Source organism: Triticum aestivum, chromosome 2A (genome assembly GCF_018294505.1).
Source record: "Triticum aestivum cultivar Chinese Spring chromosome 2A, IWGSC CS RefSeq v2.1, whole genome shotgun sequence".
Lineage (NCBI taxonomy): Eukaryota > Viridiplantae > Streptophyta > Magnoliopsida > Poales > Poaceae > Triticum > Triticum aestivum.
The window spans coordinates 715,690,389-715,708,473 of NC_057797.1; the positions used below are offsets into that span (position 1 = coordinate 715,690,389).

The 18,085-nt window shown below is 44.1% G+C and overlaps 1 pseudogene; it reads right to left on the reverse strand.

The window, feature by feature from the left end:
* Positions 1-467: 467 nt before the first annotated feature.
* On the reverse strand, positions 468-13,290 carry LOC123191899 (exonuclease DPD1, chloroplastic/mitochondrial-like; annotated as a pseudogene).
* Between the last annotated feature and the right edge of the window lie 4,795 nt (positions 13,291-18,085).

Genomic DNA, 18,085 nt, shown 5'->3' on the forward strand with positions numbered 1-18,085 from the left:
CTGTAAGCTATCCAAAGTAGAAGGTCTCATGCTTTTAGCTGCATCCATTGATTTTGATTTGAACTTCTTAGCAGAATGTATTTGGTAGTATGCTGCTAGATGAGTTGTACTTGTTTTTATTACAACCATAGAGGGTGTGACATTCCAGGTGAAATGGATAATTTACTTCGGACGTTGCAGATATGGTAAAAATGAGTACTTGAGTTGCGGCCAGTTGAATTGACGTGCCTGTTGATGTGGGCAGGAACGATAAGGTTTGGAAAGTAAAGCACATCAATAAAGCTCAACGGAGGCTTTGAGTGACAAATGCGGCTATTTTTCAATAAAAAAAGAAGTCATGATTCTTGAGATCCTACAGCGAAGGCAACAATATCCAGCAATGTGAAGGACAGGCTAATCCTATTGGGGAAAGTCAAATAAATTCGACCACTAAAACAAGGAAGCTGGAAACAACAAATACTACGTATTTACTTAAGAAACTTGCTGAAATAACTAGCCTTGATGGCCTCATCCATTAGGCCTTCATATGTCAGTTTTAGATCAAACTCATTTTCTGGAAAACTTGACATAATTTCATCACTTCTTGCATTGCTCTATGAGGAGGGCCTTCCACAGAGATCCCATAGCGTTTGCATAGTGACCCCAAGTCATGGAGATGTCTCTTATCTGCAGATAACAGTAAAACTCTGTAATTATGGTTATTTCTGTTGTGGATTTACCAAATGGTACAAGCTACGTAACAAACTGGGACTGCAAAAATGATATCGACATAACGACAAAAGCAAATAAACTTAGCCACTTCAACAAAAAAGGTCTTCGCATTCACAGAACCAAAGGCCAACAAGTAAATACTACTAAATAACAGCACAAACATGGGAAATGGAGTTGCATTACAAATAACATGGAGTAAAAGAAAGAACTACCAAAACAAGGTTTTAGCTAAAATTGTACTTTGAAAAGTGAGAGACAGAAAACCACCCTTGCAAGCAAAAGTGTTATACCCTAAACACGATGATATGAAGTGTTTTATACCCAACAGCTCTGGAGTAAAAATGATGTACCATTTGATGCCGAAAGCTTCGGCAACTTCCTTGCCAAACAAAGGGTGTCAACAAACAGCCAATCTTCGGGCATCTGAGCTGAACAACGGTCAAACTCTTGGTCCAAGAAAGGGCCATCAAATTGTTTTACATTATGAGCAACCCATATAACTGGTTTGCCAGGAGTTTGGCGGCTTCGAACTAACGCCAGTAGTAATGGAAGTACATCACTGAACCTACATTATTCAGATTAAGATAACACTTAGAGTAAGTTCAGTGTTAACAGAGTCAGATGTACAAAGAACCAAATTTCCATTTTAAAAACTTGCGAAGTGCACAAGATTCCTAAAAATAAAGACTTAGAAACGCCTACCATACTAGTAGTATGGATGGTTATCAAAACACGACAAAGAAATTTACTGCACAAATAGACTTACTTCCATATGGTCTTTGTGACAGCACCATGTTGAGGAATGAAAAGGTTGGGCATGCATACAGGCGTGCGAGTGCGAGTGCATCCTAATTAGTGACAATTTCTTTACATTCAGGCTCGCCGACTAATGTGAAGGGATGGGGTGTCGTGATGGAATTGGAAATAACATGAATGCATTGGAAGAGAAACACACCTCGGGACATCAGGTCGGCAGACCAAATCATTGTTGATGTTAGTGACAGCTGCAATGTACTTCGGAACATCCATCTCAGGATTGAGGAGAGTTTCAAATGTGTTATTCTTTCCTGCCCAAAGATCATGGACTGCAAACTCAGTGATTCTATTACGCTTCTGGAAAAAATCAGTGGTCTTAATATCAAAGATAAGAAGAGGCCCAGATTTCTCATGTTCAGAAGTCTGTTGAAACTCTAATGGCTGAATCCGGGAAATACATGTTCTGTCCAAACTAGCTGTCTCTTGAACCCTTGTTGAGAAAAGGCGCCTCTCATAGCTTTTTGGATCAAGCAACTTTCCAGATGACAATCCAGCATGTGGCATAAGCAACCTGGCAGGACAACTACTCCATATGCTGTTCCTCAGTTGATTGAAGCGAAGAAGCAATGCCATTTTGCGTGTCAGAAGCGTGCTTAGATATTAACAAACAGAGTGGACGTCCTGTGGCTTAGATGAACCACATCAAACGCCTGCATCAATAAAACAACCCTATATAAGAGTAGATAGCAAAGAGCCAATGAGTTGGTTTCACAGCACCAAAGTTTTAAGCTGGAAAGCACGAAATGTAATCTTTCGATTCTGATATCAGTCAGGTCGGACAGTTTGATGTCGAAACTGCCAGCTCTAATGTGGCAGATGAAAGATACACGACATCTAAAAGACAGCCCATAGATCCAAATATACCATTTTGAATGGAACCTAAAACTATGTACTACCTCTGTACCAAAATATAAGACTTTTTTGTAGTTTAAATTAAACTGCAAAAACACGTTATATTTTGATACGGATGGGGTACTTTTTAGTATCCTTGAAAGGAAAAAAATGTACTTTTGACGAACTAAAAGCACAACAACAATTATGGAACTTAGGGAGTATGTATTTATTTAAACGAAATATGTATATGGCAACCGTGTGTCAGATTGCGAAACTGCCACACGCCTCCCGATCTCCTTCCTTTCCCGCACGTCCTTCCCGATCTCCCTCCCGATTTCTTTCCTTTTCTGCACGCCTCCCGATCTCCTTCCTTTCCCGCGGGCACACCTGCTCGTGAGTTCCTAATTTTCGCAATCGTCAATTATGGCCCCATGGGACTTCCCAATTTTCGGGCAAAAATAATGGTTGGACTAGGATTTGATCTCTGGTTTGCAGGTAATCAACAAAGGGAACTAACCACCTCACCTATGACGCTGATTGTTGAACAAGCTAAGGGAAATACTATTTTTGACATGTTTTTGCCTTTAATATGTTAGCACTGAAAAACTTTTTGTTTCAAGCATCATGGTAACTTTGATCATTGGGAATAAATTTGTTGAACCCGCCCCCCGGTAATTTCTGTAAATAGCACGATAACATTCACGCCATAGACCTGATAATTTAGATACAAATATCGTGGTAACTTTAACCATTGGGAAAGATAAATGTGAAAAGATACCCGCTAATTTATGTGTAAATAGATGGTAATATACGCAGCGCACATCTGATAACTGAGGTAGAAACTGATGGGGAACGTTGCAGAAAACAAAAAAAATCCTATGTTTCACCAAGATCAATCTATGGAGTCAACTAGCAACGAGAGGGAGTGCATCTACATATCCTTGTAGATCGCGAGCGGAAGCGTTCAAGAGAACGGGGATGATGGAGTCGTACTCGCCGTGATCCAAATCACCGATGACCAAGTGCCGAACGGACGGCACCTCCGCGTTCAACACACGTACGGAGCGGATGACGTATCCTCCTTCTTGATCCAGCAAGGGGGAAGGAGAGGTTGATGAAGATCCAGCAGCACGACGGCGTGGTGGTGGATGCAGCAATGATCGCAGCAGGGCTTCGCCGAGCTTCTACGAGAGGGAGAGGTGTAGCAGGGGAGAGGGAGGCGCCGAGACTTTTTGGTGCGGCTGCCCTCCCTCCCCCCTTATATAGGACCCCTAGGGGGGCGCCGGCCCTGGAGATGGGATCTTCCAAGGGGGCGGCGGCCAAGGGGGTGGAGTGCCCCCCAAGGCAAGTGGAGGCGCCCCCCACCCTAGGGTTTCCAACCCTAGGCGCAGGGGGGCCCAAGGGGGGGGGCGCACCAGCCCACTATGGGCTGGTTCCCCTCCCAACTTCAGCCCATGGGGCCCTCCGGGATGGGTGGCCCCACCCGGTGGACCCCCGGGACCCATCCGGTGGTCCCGGTACAATACCGGTGACCCCGAATCTTTCCCGATGGCCGAAACTACACTTCCTATATATAATTCTTCACCTCCGGACCATTCCGGAACTCCTCGTGACGTCCAGGATCTCATCCGGGACTCCGAACAACTTTCCGATTACTGCATACTCATATCTCTACAACTCTAGCGTCACCGAACCTTAAGTGTGTAGACCCTATGGGTTCGGGAGACACGTAGACATGACTGAGACGACGCTCCAGACAATAACCAACAGCGGGATCTGGATACCCATGTTGGCTCCCACATGCTCCTCGATGATCTCATCGGATGAACCACGATGTCGAGGATTCAAGCAACCCCGTATACAATTCCCTTTGTTAATCGGTACGTTACTTGCCCGAGACTCAATCGTCGGTATCCCAATACCTTGTTCAGTCTCGTTACCGGCAAGTCACTTTACTCGTACCGTAATGCATGATCCCGTGATCAACCACTTGATCACATTGAGCTCATTATGATGATGCATTACCGAGTGGGCCAGAGATACCTCTCCGTCATACGGAGTGATAAATCCCAGTCTCGATTCGTGCCAACCCAACAGACACTTTCGGAGATACCTGTAATGTACCTTTATAGCCACCTAGTTACGTTGTGATGTTTGGCACACCCAAGGCATTCCTACGGTATCCGGGAGTTGCACAATCTCATGGTCTAAGGAAATGACACTTGACATTCAGAAAAGCTACAGCAAACGAACTACACGATCTTTTGAGCTAAGCTTAGGATTGGGTCTTGTCCATCACATCATTCTCCTAATGATGTGATCCCGTTATCAATGGCATCCAATGTCCATAGTCAGGAAATCATGACTATCTTTTGATCAACGAGCTAGTCAACTAGAGGCTCACTAGGGACGTGTTGTGGTCTATGTATTCACACATGTATTACGATTTCCGGATAACACAATTATAGCATGAACAATAGACAATTATCATGAACAAAGAAATATAATAATAACCATTTTATTATTGCCTCTAGGGCATATTTCCAACAGTCTCCCACTTGCACTAGAGTCAATATTCTAGTTACATTGTGATGACTCGAACACCCATGCAGTTCTGGTGTTGATCATGTTTTGCTCTAGGGAGAGGTTTATTCAACGGATCTGCTACATTCAGGTCCGTATGTACTTTACAAATCTCTATGTCTCCACTTTGAACACTTTCACGAATGGAGTTGAAGCGATGCTTGATATGCCTGGTCTTCCTATGAAACCTGGGCTCCTTGGCAAGGGCAATAGCTCCAGTGTTGTCACAGAAGAGAGTCATCGGGCCCGACGCATTGGGTATGACTCCTAGGTCGGTAATGAACTCCTTCACCCAGACTACTTCTTGTGCTGCCTCCGAGGCTGCCATGTACTCTGCTTCACATGTAGATCCCGCCACAACGCTTTTCTTGCAACTGCACCAGCTTACTGCCCCACCATTCAAAATATACATGTATCCGGTTTGTGAATTAGAGTCATCCAGATCTGTGTCGAAGCTAGCATCAACGTAACCCTTTACGACGAGCTCTTCGTCACCTCCATAAATGAGAAACATTTCCTTAGTCCTTTTCAGGTACTTCAGGATATTCTTGACCGTTGTCCAGTGTTCCATGCCGGGATTACTTTGGTACCTACCTACCAAACTTACGGCAAGATTTACATGAGGTCTGGTACACAGCATAGCATACATGATAGACCCTATGGCCGAGGCATAGGGGAGGACACTCATATCTTCTGTTGTGGTCGGGCATTGAGCCATGCTCAATCTCGTACCTTGCAATACAGGCAAGAACCCCTTCTTTGACTGATCCATTTTGAACTTCTTCAATATCTTGTCAAGGTACGTACTCTGTGAAAGACCAATGAGGCGTCTCGATCTATCTCTATAGATCTTGATGCCTAATGTATAAGCAGCTTCTCCAAGGTCCTTCATTGAAAAACACTTGTTCAAGTAGGCCTTTATGCTTTCCAAGAATTCTATATCATTTCCCATCAACAGTATGTCATCCACATACAATATGAGAAATGCTACAGAGCTCCCACTCACTTTCTTGTAAATGCAGGCTTCTCCATAAGTCTGCATACACCAAACGCTTTGATCATCTCATCAAAGCGAATGTTCCAACTCCGAGATGCTTGCACCAGCCCATAAATCGAGCGTTGGAGCTTGCACACCTTGTCAGCATTCTTAGGATCGACAAAACCTTCCGGCTGTATCATATACAATTCTTCCTTAAGGAAACCATTAAGGAATGCCGTTTTGACGTCCATTTGCCATATCTCATAATCATAGAATGCGGCAATTGCTAACATGATTCGGACGGACTTTAGCTTCGCTACGGGTGAGAAAGTCTCATCGTAGTCAACCCGTTGAACTTGTCGATAACCCTTAGCGACAAGCCGAGCTTTATAGATGGTCACATTACCATCCGCGTCTGTCTTCTTCTTAAAGATCCATTTATTTTCTATGGCTCGCCGATCAACGGGCAAGTCAGTCAAAGTCCATACTTTGTTTTCATACATGGATCCTATCTCGGATTTCATGGCTTCCAGCCATTTGTCGGAATCCAGGCCCGCCATCGCTTCTTCATAGTTCGAAGGTTCACCGTTGTCTAACAACATGATTTTCAAGACAGGGTTGCCGTACCACTCTGGTGCGGAACGTGTCCTTGTGGACCTACGAAGTTCAGTAGCAACTTGATCTGAAGTTTCATGATCATCATCAACAACTTCCTCTCTAGTCGGTGCAGGCACCTCAGGAACATTTTCTTGAGCTGCGCCACTTACCGGTTCAAGAGGTAATACTTCATCAAGTTCTACCTTCCTCCCACTTATTTCTTTCGAGAGAAACTCTTTCTCTAGAAAGGACCCATTCTTGGCAACAAAGATCTTGCCTACGGATCTGAGGTAGAAGGTATACCCAATAGTTTCTTTAGGGTATCCTATGAAGACGCATTTTTCCGACTTGGGTTCGAGCTTTTCAGGTTGAAGTTTCTTGACATAAGCATCGCATCCCTAAACTTTTAGAAACGACAGCTTAGGTTTCATCCCAAACCATAATTCATACGGTGTCGTCTCAACGGATTTTGATGGAGCCCTATTTAAAGTGAATGCGGCAGTCTCTAAAGCATAACCCCAAAATGATAGCGGTAAATCGGTAAGAGACATCATAGATCGCACCATATCTAATAGAGTGCGATTACGACGTTCGGACACACCATTACGCTGAGGTGTTCCAGGAGGCGTTAGTTGTGAAACTATTCCACATTTTCTTAAGTGTGTGCCAAATTCGTGACTCAAGTATTCTCCCCCACGATCTGATCGCAAGAACTTGATTTTCCTGTCACGTTGATTCTTAACCTCACTCTAAAATTCCTTGAACTTTTCAAAGGTCTCAGACTTGTGTTTCATTAAGTAGACATACCCATATCTACTCAAGTCATCAGTGAGGGTGAGAACATAACGATAGCCACCGCGAGCCTCCACGCTCATTGGACCGCACACATCAGTATGTATGATTTCCAATAAGTTGGTTGCTCGCTCCATTGTTCGTGAGAACGGAGTCTTGGTCATTTTACCCATGAGGCATGGTTCACACGTGTCAAATGATTTGTAATCAAGAGACTCTAAAAGTCCATCTGCATGGAGCTTCTTCATGCGTTTGACACCTATGTGACCAAGGCGGCAGTGCCACAAGTATGTGGGACTATCATTATCAACCTTACATCTTTTGGTATTCACACTATGAACATGTGTAGCATTACGCTCGAGATTCATTAAGAATAAACCATTCACCATCGGAGCATGACCATAAAACATATCTCTCATATAAATAGAGCAACCATTATTCTCGGATTTAAATGAGTAGCCATCTCGTATTAAATGAGATCCTGATAAAATGTTCATGCTCAAAGCTGGCACTAAATAACAATTATTGAGGTTTAAAACTAATCCCGTAGGTAAATGTAGAGGTAGTGTGCTGACGGCGATCACATCGACCTTGGAACCATTCCCGACGCGCATCGTCACCTCGTCCTTCGCCAGTCTCCGCTTATTCCGCAGCTCCTGCTTTGAGTTACAAATGTGAGCAACCGCACCGGTATCAAATACCCAGGTAAGGTACACATCAATTACATGTATATCACATATACCTTTAGTGTTGCCGGCCTTCTTATCTGCTAAGTATTTGGGGCAGTTCCGCTTCCAGTGACCACTTCCCTTGCAATAAAAACACTCAGTCTCAGGCTTGGGTCCATTCTTTGGCTTCTTCCCGGCAGCTTGCTTACCGGGCGCGGCAACTCCCTTGCCGTCCTTCTTGAAGTTCTTCTTACCCTTGCCTTTCTTGAACTTAGTGGTTTTATTCACCATCAACACTTGATGTTCCTTTTTGACTTCTACCTCTGCTGATTTCAGCATTGCAAATACTTCAGGAATGGTCTTTTCCATCCCCTGCATATTGAAGTTCATCACAAAGCTCTTCTAGCTTGGTGGAAGCGACTGAAGGATTCTGTCAATGACCGCGTCATCCGGGAGATTAACTCCCAGCTAAGTCAAGCGGTTATGTAACCCAGACATTTTGAGTATGTGCTCACTGACAGAACTATTTTCCTCCATCTTACAGCTGAAGAACTTGTCAGAGACTTCATATCTCTCGACCCGGGCATGAGCTTGAAAAACCATTTTCAGCTCTTCGAACATCTTATATGCTCCGTGTCACTCAAAACGCTTTTGGAGCCCTGGTTCTAAGCTGTAAAGCATGCCGCACTGAACGAGGGAGTAATCATCAGCATGTGTCTGCCAAGCGTTCATAACGTCTTAGTTCTGTGGGACGGGTGCGTCACCTAGCGGTGCTTCTAGGACATAATCTTTCTTGGCAGCTATGAGGATGATCCTCAGGTTCCGGACCCAGTCCGTATAGTTGCTGCCATCGTCTTTCAGCTTGGTTTTCTCTAGGAATGCGTTGAAGTTGAGCACAACGTTGGTCATTTGATCTACAAGACATATTGTAAAGATTTTAGACTAAGTTCATGATAATTAAGTTCATCTAATCAAATTATTCAATGAACTCCCACTCAGATAGACATTCCTCCAGTCATCTAAGTATAACATGATCCGAGTTAACTAGGCCGTGTCCGATCATCACGTGAGACGGACTAGTCAACATCGGTGAACATCTTCATGTTGATCGTATCTTCTATACGACTCATGCTCGACCTTTCGGTCTTCTGTGTTCCGAGGCCATGTTTGTACATGCTAGGCTCGTCAAGTCAACCTAAGTGTATTGCGTGTGTAAATCTGTCTTACACCCGTTGTATTCGAACGTTAGAATCTATCACACCTGATCATCACGTGGTGCTTCGAAACAATGAACCTTCGCAACGGTGCACAGTTAGGGGGAACACTTTCTTGAAATTTTACGAGGGATCATCTTATTTAAGCTACCGTCGTTCTAAGCAAATAAGATGTAAAACATGATAAACATCACATGCAATCAAATAGTGACATGATATGGCCAATATCATTTGCTCCTTTGATCTCCATCTTCGGGGATCCATGATCATCGTTGTCACCGGCATGACACCATGATCTCCATCATCATGATCTCCATCATCGTGTCTTCTTGAAGTTGTCTCGTCATCTATTACTTCTACTACTATGGCTAACGCTTTAGCAATAAAGTAAAGTAATTACATGACGTTTATGTTGACACGCAGGTCATAAATAAATAAAGACAACTCCTATGGCTCCTGCCGGTTGTCATACTCATCGACATGCAAGTCGTGATTCCTATTACAAGAACATGATCAATCTCATACATCACATATATCATTCATCATTCATCACAACCTTTGGCCATATCACATCACAAAAACACTTGCTGCAAAAACAAGTTAGACGTCCTCTAATTGTTGTTGCAAGTTTTTACGTGGCTGCTATAGGTTTCTAGCAAGAACGTTTCTTACCTACGCCAAAACCACAACGTGAATTGCCAATTTCTATTTACCCTTCATAAGGACCCTGTTCATCGAATCCGATCCGACTAAAGTGGGGGAGACAGACACCCGCCAGCCACCTTATGCAACTAGTGCATGTCAGTCGGTGGAACCGGTCTCACGTAAGCGTACGTGTAAGGTTGGTCTGGGCCGCTTCATTCCACGATGCCGCCGAATCAAGATAAGACTAGTAACAGCAAGATAATTGACAATATTGACGCCCACAACTACTTTGTATTCTACTCGTGCATAGTAACTACGCATAGACCTAGCTCATGATGCCACTGATGGGGAACGTTGCAGAAAACAAAAAAAATTCCTACGTTTCACCAAGATCAATCTATGGAGTCAACTAGCAACAAGAGGAGAGTGCATCTACATACCCTTGTAGACCACGAGCGGAAGCATTCAAGAGAACGGGGATGATGGAGTCGTACTCGCCGTGATCCAAATCACCGATGACCAAGTGTCAAACGGACGGCACCTCCCCATTCAACACACGTACGGAGCGGATGACGTCTCCTCCTTCTTGATCCAGCAAGGGGGAAGGAGAGGTTGATGAAGATCCAGCAGCACGACGGCGTGGTGGTGGATGCAGCAATGATCGCAGTAGGGCTTCGCCGAGCTTCTGCGAGAGGGAGAGGTGTAGTAGGGGAGAGGGAGGCGCCGAGACTTTTTGGTGCGGCTGCCCTCCCTTCCCCCTTATATAGGCCCCCTAGGGGGGGCGCCGGCCCTGGAGATGGGATCTTCCAAGGGGGCGGCGGCCAAGGGGGTGGAGTGCCCCCCAAGGCAAGTGGAGGCGCCCCCCACCCTAGGGTTTCCAACCCTAGGCGCAGGGGGGGCCCAAGGGGGGGGGCGCACCAGCCCACTATGGGCTGGTTCCCCTCCCCACTTCAGCCCCCTTCGGGATGGGTGGCCCCACCCGGTGGACCCCTGGGACCCATCCGGTGGTCCCGGTACAATACCGGTGACCCCGAATCTTTCCCGATGGCCGAAACTACACTTCCTATATATAATTCTTCACCTCCGGACCATTCCGGAACTCCTCGTGACGTACAGGATCTCATCTGGGACTCCGAACAACTTTCGGATTACTGCATACTCATATCTCTACAACCCTAGCGTCACCGAACCTTAAGTGTGTAGACCCTACGGGTTCGGGAGACACGTAGACATGACCGAGACGGCTCTCCGGACAATAACCAACAGCGGGATCTGGATACCCATGTTGGCTCCCACATGCTCCTCGATGATCTCATCGGATGAACCACGATGTCGAGGATTCAAGCAACCCCGTATACAATTCCCTTTGTCAATCGGTACGTTACTTGCCCGAGACTCGATCGTCGGTATCCCAATACCTTGTTCAGTCTCGTTACCGGCAAGTCACTTTACTCGTACCGTAATGCATGATCCCGTGATCAACCACTTGATCACATTGAGCTCATTATGATGATGCATTACCGAGTGGGCCCAGAGATACCTCTCCGTCATACAGAGTGACAAATCCCAGTCTCGATTCGTGCCAACCCAACAGACACTTTCGGAGATACCTGTAATATACCTTTATAGCCACCCAGTTACGTTGTGACGTTTGGCACACCCAAGGCATTCCTACGGTATCCGGGAGTTGCACAATCTCATGGTCTACGGAAATGATACTTGACATTCAGAAAAGCTACAGCAAACGAACTACACGATCTTTTGAGCTAAGCTTAGGATTGGGTCTTGTCCATCACATCATTCTCCTAATGATGTGATCCCGTTATCAATGACATCCAATGTCCATAGTCAGGAAACCATGACTATCTTTTGATCAACGAGCTAGTCAACTAGAGGCTCACTAGGACGTGTTGTGGTCTATGTATTCACACATGTATTACGATTTTCGGATAACACAATTATAGCATGAACAATAGACAATTATCATGAACAAAGAAATATAATAATAACCATTTTATTATTGCCTCTAGGGCATATTTCCTACAGAAACACCATGGTAACTTTGACCATAGGGATTTTTTTGAAAAGATACTCCGATATCTTCTGTGTAAATAGCACGGTAGTATACCTCCCTCCCCTAGCATTTTTATGTGTAAATAGCATGAAAATATACGCACTGCGATAACTAAACACCATGATAAGTTTTTGACCCGTGGAGGAGAATTTGCTGAAACATACCCCTGATAAATTTTGTGTAAATAGTATGATATCTTAAGCACTACGGGCTTGATAAGTTACCTAGAATCACCGTGATAACTTTTTGCCCCAGGAAAAAGTTGTTCAAAACATCCCCAATAATTTTTGTGTAAATAACATGTTAATATAAGCACCGCATAACTGATAACTTGCAATATAAATATGATGGTAACTTTTTTTACCAAAGGAAAATAAGTTGTTAAAAACATACACGCGCCTCGCGCGTGGGCCTCTTGGATGAACACAACACATGGCGTGCCACGGGAAAGTGACATAATGTTTAGTGTCATGAGGGGCACACGTGCTATAGGCGTGATAAGTTACGCAAAAACATCATGGTAATTTTTGACCTATGGAAAAAGCTACCGAAACACACACAGGTTTTTAGGTGTAAGTAACATGATAATATACGAACTGTAAACCCGGTAACTCATGTATAATCCCCCATGGTAATTTTGACCAGGGGAAGGTTGATGTTGATATACCCTGATAACTTATGTGTAAGTACCACGGTATTTTACACATCGAAGACCTTCTAACTTGTGTACAAAATACAGCGGTGACTTTGAAGGGTGTAGTTGTTGAAGCATAGTACCTGGTACGTTCTATGTAAATAGTATGGTAAGTTACGCAACACAGGCCTGATAAATTGCATACGAATATCATGATACCTTTGTCCTGAGGAGAAATCATGTGGTAGACGTGAAGAAGTGACAGTTTTCTTGGAGGTGGGCGCGAGATGTGCGGGAGAAGTAGGTTTCTCGGGTGAGCCTCCGAGATCGTTTGGGAGAAGGCGAGGTCAAATGACAGGGAATCGTGTGATACTTTAAAATAAAAGAAGTAGATGTGTGGCAGTTTTGCTTATATGACACACGTGTGTCAAATATCACAATCCTTATTTAAAACATACTTTCACTTGTCGCTGAATGTACAACCATGTCACCGTACCAATATAGAACAACAGAGCATCTGACCCATCCAACCTACCATCCATCCAAGTGAGCGTTATCTATTATGGACCTCGTGCGGTTCTCCTCTCAAAAAAATTGACCATGCTGTTCGCAGATCAAGAATGGTCCAGTCCAGGGAATCGACGTATAGCTTTGTGGACTTGGAGAATGTGAATGAATGGAAGCTCGTACCTCGAAAAACCAATGCCCAAGGTCGCGGGCCGGGCGGGGGCAGCAGCGACGCGCGCGAGAGGTGGAGGGGCGGGGGCGGGCGAAGCGTCGGCGGCGCCGCTAGGCTGCGGCAGGGCGCGGCGATGGTGGGCAACGAAAGGGGTGGGGTTTCATACTCAGGGCATCTCCAATGCTAGACGCCTATATAGGCGCTTGTGGCGTGAAAAATAAATATCCAAAAAATAAAAAGGGATCTACAGCCCTCTCTTCCAATGGGAGGCGCTAATAACAGGCTCTAATTACCAATTAGAAAGAAGTGCCCAGCTCTGAAAGGAAACAGCCTAGCACTCGATGCTTTTCTTTGCATCGATGCCACACTAGGCGTTGGGAATAAACAGCCTAACCGACGATCTACTGGGATTCCTTTCCTGGTGCCTTGGCCTAGCGTCTCCCATTGGAGATGCCCTCATGGCCGCATTGGGTGGAATGACATAGCGAGAGCGGCATGGGAGAGGGGCTCGATCTCGGCCACTCGTTTTCGGATCCGACGGTCCGGTCGATCATTGCAGAAGTAGTTCCCGCACGCCTTCTGCTAGCGGCCCACGACTGCACGATCTCCATTTTATTTTCCCCCCAAAAAACAATTTTTAACCTGATTCCCCCCAAAATTGTTGTTGCACACAAATCTATATCTATACTATCTATACTATCTATACTACTCTATAGTATACGAGTAACTTATGATCTGGACCGTTGGATAGTTTGAATCGAATGACTCACATTTGTTTGCTCGGGTCCTGGTGCAATATGTACCGTTGGATAAAAATGATCCTACGGCTGTCTTTCCAGGGATTCGCGGTGGTGCAGCCTGCATGCTCACATGGCATAGGCTGGCACTGAGGATGTGACATATGGGGCCCATCTTGCACCTTTCCCGTGAACTCCAGAGGATTTCCTTCTATTAAAAACTCTCAGCTACTCTGCCCGATTCTCTGCACAATCCGCAAAGGCAGGAAAAGGCCAGCTCAGTGGAAACCTCCACAAAATAAATCAACCTCAAAGTGCTTCAAGTCTCCACGATTCGGTTGGATAATAAAAGATACACACCTATTTGTGTTGATGTGTTGGTCGCAAAAATAAGTCCTGCTGGTCCATCGGCCAATATAATTTCTTTTTTCTTTTTTTTGGATTATGTGCTTCTCTAAAGTAAACATAGGTTTACTTTTCTTCTATTACATTGCTTGTCGATTTATATTTAAAGCAATATGTGTTATTTTCATGAAAAATTATTTAAGTTTCATACCTTCCAAACTACGTACGTCATATATATAGGCATAATATGAATAGCGGATGATTTTTGTATTATCAAAATCAATAATTGAACAAATATATGTTGATGATACAATTATTTCATTAAGGAACACATGTGTCTTAGATAAAATGCGAACCACATATTTGAGAACGCCTCAAACTAATTTATAATCGTTTTCGTGTTTATATTCAAGATGAGTGAGTTGTGATTATTTTAATATTGACGAAAATCTCTGTAAATATTGTTAGCATTTAGTTATGTTGAACCTGTGTACCGTTCGCATCATCTGTTGTATGGGCCTAACATAAGGATCAAGTCTACATGCAGGAAATCTTTCTAAAATAATAATCAAAAGAATGTAACACAAGTATTGGGTAAAGAGATGAATGGATTATTCGGGGTTTTATTGATATTGTGCTAACTGGGGTAAATGACAGGTCAAAATGTCTCTAGATAAAATGTCAACAAAAAGAAAATTTACAGCTTAGATGTTGAATTAAGGGAAAACCTACATGTCACATCCTAAAAATGATTTATTTCTGTGAGTTTTGTCCGAAGTCCGATTCAAGCCCAGTGGCAACAAAATCGTATTCCTCCTCATTTTGGTGTTATTCTTCCGTCTAAAACAATCACCTGATCAACAACGTACCGCTCCGCCCTCTACCTTGCTCGACTCCACCCCCTCTGCCCCCCCCCCCCCCCGGCCTCCTTCTAAATCTCACCAGATTCTACAGCCGGCGAGCTCCCAGCACCCCCATTGCACCTGAACCCATCAACCTATGACTCCTTTCCACCGACAACAATGTTGTCGCGTCGTCCCCGAGTCCAAGTCACTCCAGGCTTCAGCCTCACCAGCACACCTGTCTCGGCATCAAACACTTGGTGAAATTGATTGGTTTAATTTGCAATTCCACGCAACTAATAAGTATAAAAAATCTTTAAATTAATTATTTATCAGTTTTATTATAACATCCAAGGGCCCTTTTTTGCAATATTCATTGAAAATGGATATTGTTGTATGAATCGTGCACTGCCGAGTTATTTATTATTTATGTGCATGATTAAGTATTGACGTGCAAAGCACATGCAACTAACTAGTTTGTCAAGGAGACTCTGCAACTGTTTTTTTTTCTTTTTGCAGGAAGAGACTCTGCAACTGCACAACAGAGTACAAAATTTCTCAGTCCTGGGCAGCTCGAGTGACACGGGCCGCTTAAACTAATCATCATCACCCTGCCTATTTTGATGCCCTAGTCTACGATCAGAATTTGAGATGCGAACCGAATAATTGGCAGAATCTTTGCCCTTTACGCAGGTAGCAATGCAGTATCAGCACACAGAGATTGGATTTGGATGTATTTCCTCATGGTTGCCGGTCACATGTGGATGTTCTGTACTGTCCTGGGTTTATTTGTTTGTTCCTTTCCTTCCGAATGTCCTAAATTATTACTCCCTCCGTCCCAAAATAAATTACTCGACTTTGTATTAACTTCGTACTAAAGCTAGTACAAAGTTGAGTCACCTATTTTGGGACAGAGGGAGTATTTTTTTGCGGGTGAAATGTCCTAAATTATGAAGCTGTTCTTTGCGCAGTTCCTTCTGGATCCCCCGTCCTCAAGCTGTTTGGTTGGAAAGAAAAAAAAAACGATCAGAGAGAACAGCAGAAATGGAAAGAGCAAAAGGAGAGTTGAATGCCACAGCTCAGAACCCATAAATAAGTTCATCGGCAGTCTGCAGAAGTTAGCATTTCGAATTTGGGACACAAGTTCGGTGTTTTGAGCATGTCTGTCAACTGGAGCATAAACACTGACGGATGAGATGCGCAGCAGCCAATCTCTCCGGGACACGCGACACAACTTGCAGGCCGTTCATGTTCTCTAGCTGGCGCCATTTGATCTGCAGATAAAGATTCCATGCATGCACTTGCAAGTTGCAGAAACATACTGTTCCCGGTTGTGCCAATCAGCATAAATGGCAGGCTGCGTGAGGACGAAAATCTGAAGATGTTTTCTCCCCGAGGCAAGGGCAAAAGAACACGACTTGAGATGGAGACTGATCTTTCGTGGCTTCAACCAAGCGATTTGCATGTGACTGCTGCTGCATTGCAGTGCACGGACATGGAACAACAGTTGGTGGACAATTTCAAGATTATTTTTCAACATTAGCTTTCTAGCCTTAGCATCTCTAGCTGATCCCGAAAAAAACACGTCCCATAAAACCAGTTTCGGGTGCCTCCGAAAATTTGTTTGCGTGCCACACGGGCTTGGGTCGGAACAAATGCCGTAAACTCGCACGACAAAAACTTTGATATCAACTACAAACTTATATAGTAGATGCAATACACCGAATAAATATACAAATATCATACCATACTAGTATGATAATAGTTCACATTCAAAAGCATGCATAATATAAGAGGTAGCAAAGTTTGTCCAAAATAATGCGCAATCAAACACAATTAGGTAATCATCGCCACCACCACAGGCCATAGCACCACCATCATCAACATTGGCGGAAAAACCATCACCACCATTGCCGGAAGCACCACTACCAGCACCTTCATTGGCCGAAGCATCCCACCATTGTCGGAAGCACCACCACCACCACCACTTCCATTGGCCGAAGCACCACCACCACCGGCCATAAGATCATGAAGCTCTTGCCTCCTCCGAAATATGATCTCCATCCTTTTCAACTCCCAAAAACCATTGCCATCGGTTCCATGCCATTCAGCTTCATCATCTAGAGCCGGTCCTCCTCGGTGATCTTGTCTTCTTCCTATTTTTTGCTCCTCGAGAGCGATCTTGCGCTCCTCGAAGACACATCTTATCTCCCACTTTGTCTCCTTTTATAGGATCTCTTCTCGGCCAAGGCCACCTTAGTTTTCCAAATGCTTCTACTTCATGGGTTTTTTTAACTTCACCATTGTACTAATTTGCTCCCTCAAGCTAGAGGCTTCGTCGAACCTCTTCATACTATCTTTCTCAAACTTTCTTTCATCGGGCTTTCCCTTGTTTCTTTCTCCCCTTGGTGCATCGTCACTATCATCATCGTCTTTCAATTAATGAGTGCACCTTTCTTTGGTGGAGCTTCTTAATCCCTAAACATCCATTTCTCACTTACGTGAAGCAAGTTCCAACAATGTTGGAACAAGAATGTTTTGCCTTTGAAAGCCGACATTTGCTTGAACCTTTCATGTGCAATGCGATCATACATTTGGAAAAAAGGCAAGTATATATGAACTCAAATTGTCATCAAAGCAAACAAGACCATAAATGTGTATAACAAAATGACATCAAACTCACATAGTCATCAATTGTGCAAATACTTTGTGGTGCATTCCTCACTTGCTCCAAGCAACCACTCCAACGGCCACACTGTTTTTTGATCACATCTCACCGGGCTTAAAATGATTTTAATTAACACATAGATGGGGTTGGCATGAGCTTATAATACTTGTTCTCGATATGTTTCCAATATGTTTTTCTGGTTTGATGGTGGAGCACAAATGCCGATGGGACCGTGTCATATGTGAGATCTGGTTGAGTGTTAGGTGG